Genomic DNA, 3,578 nt, shown 5'->3' on the forward strand with positions numbered 1-3,578 from the left:
TCCATTCCAGAAAGACAGCTTATTTATACTCACACAAGCTATTCACAAAAGGCTTTACCTCGTAATGTCATCCTCATCCCTGGGCTTCCTGCTTTCCTCCCTCTCTCACTACTTCTCTCTTCCCTGCCTGCCCTCCTTCCTTTACTCTTCGTCAATCTGATGGTTTGACAATGGCACCCATTTATCTTAAATTTATTAAATCTATCTTTTTACATATTTCATAGCCTTTTGTAAATTATTTTTGTGGATTTTTTGAAAGTGTGTAAAGAATTTTAACATTGATTTTTAAACCTCTGTATTTTATGTCAACACTTTTTCAGTAAGGCGTGGAAAGTATTTTGATAGTCTATTAATGGCTTTGTTGTTGTTGTTGTTGTTATGTGCCGTCGAGTCGGCCCCGACTCATAGCGACCCCTCCTTGGGTTTCCGAGGCAGTATCACTACGGAAGTAGGATTGCCCAACCTTATGCATATGAAATTTTATGCATTTATTGTTATATATTTATCATTATGTAAGTATTAAAATTTTTTGTGACTTTCCCATTTTTTAGCAAGTAAATTCTCAAAATTTATCCTGAAATCGTACAAATTTTCACCTATGCTTTGTCCCTGCTGCTTTATGATTTTAACTTTTACATGGAATTTATCTATCATTCTGGACTTTATTCTGTTGAATGCGATGCCCTGAGGCATTAACTTTCTTCCCACATCGATAGCCAGTTGCCTCAGCACCATTAATCAGATGACATTTCCTTTATACATTGATTTGAGACATCTCACTAAATGCACATTTATGCTAGGTCTGTTTCCTGGCTGCTCACTCTGTTCTTTACATTCCTGCACCAATACCATGCTATGAGCATCACTGGCAATTTATAATCCATCGTAATATCAGAGTCTATTTGTTTTTCCAGAAAATTTGCGATAGTTAGAAGGCCTGGAATTTTCCTTCAAGTAAGCTATTTATTTAGATAGGTTGTCTTAAAACACGTCCACAGATTCCTTGATACTCCTCTTGTCACAAGGTGGTGACTAGTTCCACTCCCTTTGAGTGTTCTAATTAGTGTTATGGGTTGAACTGTGTTCTTCCCCCCCAAAAAAAAAATAAAAAAGATAGAAGACAAGCTGAAATTCTAACCCTGGTACCTGTGAAGACCATTATCAAAATCCATTTCTACACCCCTAAGGAGTCCCTGGGAGGTCCAAATGGTTAAATGCTGAAAAGCTGGCGGTTCCAACACTCCCAGAGGCTCTTCAGAAGACAGGCCTGGCAATCTGCTTCTGAAAAGGAACAGCCTTGAAAGCACAATGGAGCAGCTCTACTCTGTACCTGTGGGGTCGCCAGGAACGGGAATTTACTTGGTTGCAAAACGATTTATGCATATCACACATGGTAGGCTGAAATGGGAACCCAAAGATGTCCATATCCTAATCCCTGACCCTGGGACTACTACGCCTTACATAACACAGGAGACTTTGCAGATGTGATCAAGTTAAAGGTGTTGAGATAGGATGATTACTCTGGATTATCAGGCTGTTGTTGTTGTTGTTATGTGCCGTCAAGTCGGCCCCGACTCATAGCAACCCCTCCTTGGGTTTCCGAGGCAGTATCACTACGGAAGTAGGACTGCCCAACCTTCCTTCGAGGAGTGGCTGGTGGGTTTGGCCAAGTGTAATCACAAGGGTCTTTATAAGAGGCAAAAAGGAAGAGCAGATGGAAAAATACGACTAAAGAAGCAGAGAGGCTGGAAGATGGTACAGTGCTGGCTTTGAAGATGGAGGATGGGACCACGAGCCAAAGAATGCAGACAGCCTCTGCTGTGTGTCAATGAATCAATTCCAACCCTAGATGACAGAGCAGAACTGCCCAGTAGGGTTTCCTAGGCTGTGATCTTTACAGGAGCAGCTCACCAGGTCTTTTCTCCTGTGGAGCTCCTGGGGGGTTTGGACCATAAGTTAGCAGCCAAGGGCTTAACCACTGCATCATCAGGGCTCCTTAAACAGCCTCTAGAAAGTAGAATAAGAAAGGAAATGAACTGTTTCCTAGCACCTCCAAAAGGAATGCAGCCCTGCAACCCATGTCAGATTGACCTCCAGAATATAAACCCATTGCCACTGCATCAATCCCAACTCACAGAGATCCTATAGGATAGAGTATAACTGCCCTGTGGGGTTTCCAAGGCTGTAAATCTTCAGGGAAGCAGACTGCCTCATCTATCTCCCACAGAGTTAATAGCCCAATGCTTTAAGCACAGCACCACAACAGCTCCTTCAGTAACTTTATGAGAATAAATTTGTGTTGTTTTAAGCTACTAAATTTGTAATAATTTGTTACAGCAGAAATAGGAAACTAATATATCATAGTTCAGGACCTAGCTCATATCCAATAAACTACCTAAGCCACGCTCATAAGATTTTACAGAGTAGATTCTCAACAAATATTAATTGAATTGACTTGAATCCCCTGCAAAAATACAAACATTTTTAATATAAATCATACTGTCAAAATCTCGGAAGGAAGGTTGGGCAATCCTACTTCCATAGTGATACTGCCTCAGAAACCCAAGGAGGGGTCGCTATGAGTCGGGGCCAACTCGACGGCACATAACAACAACAACAACAACTGTCAAAATGTAAATTACAAAAAATTAAAAACATAACTCTCACTCAAATATACTATGAGCACATGCCAAAGATTTATTTAACTCATTGATGAGAGAACCAGCAGGATGGCAAAACTGGTTCAAGAAGCATACAGGAAACTATAACCTGTATGTATAATGAGCCAAAAAATGCTGGAATAAGACTCCAAAGTTACATAAAATAGTGCACGGCAATAAAATTACACCCTTTAGGATGATCTTTGCTACCAAAATGAAATTATCTCTACTGAAAAAAATAATTTGCAACTTGTCAATCTTCGATAAGCTAACATTGAACTTTATAGAATCTGAGACCTCGATAGCAAATACTAAGCCAAACACAATGACCATCCCATAGAACTTCAAATGATCCTTAGGCAGGCTTGCTAGGTAACGCTCTAGTTATGACACCGAAAGAGTACACAGTCTTTTCCCTCTCATTTCCAAGTTTTGTAATTTTTCCAAAGAGACTTCTCTATGAGATTTTCTATGACTCAGAAATAAGCCACTCTGAAATTCTGTTGCTGAAAACCACATTTTGTGGGTCAGGAATTTGAGCAAGGCTTGGATGAGTAATTCTTCTGTGTGTAGTGTCAAATGGAGTCACTCAATAGTCAGTTGGCAGCTGAGCTGGTATGGAAAGTCCAGGACAGATTGACTCACATGCCTGGTGTCTTGACCAGAATAACAGGTAAACTGGATTCTGCTGGGAAATTCTTCTTCTCCATGTAGTCTCATGGCCTTTCTTGCCATCCTTCTCTTCAGTAAGATAATCTTACACAGATTTACACTATCAATCTTCTTAAAGACTGGAGCCAGAATTAGCATGGCATCATTTCTTCCTTCTTTCATTGGTCAAAGCATTCAAGGTCCAGTCCAGATTCAAGGAGAGGGTTACACAGAATGCACCTCTCAATGGAAGAACTGTCAAGGAAT

This window comes from Orycteropus afer, unplaced genomic scaffold (genome assembly GCF_000298275.1).
Source record: "Orycteropus afer afer isolate SDZICR_OR568_19922 unplaced genomic scaffold, OryAfe1.0 scaffold00622, whole genome shotgun sequence".
Classification (NCBI taxonomy): domain Eukaryota; kingdom Metazoa; phylum Chordata; class Mammalia; order Tubulidentata; family Orycteropodidae; genus Orycteropus; species Orycteropus afer.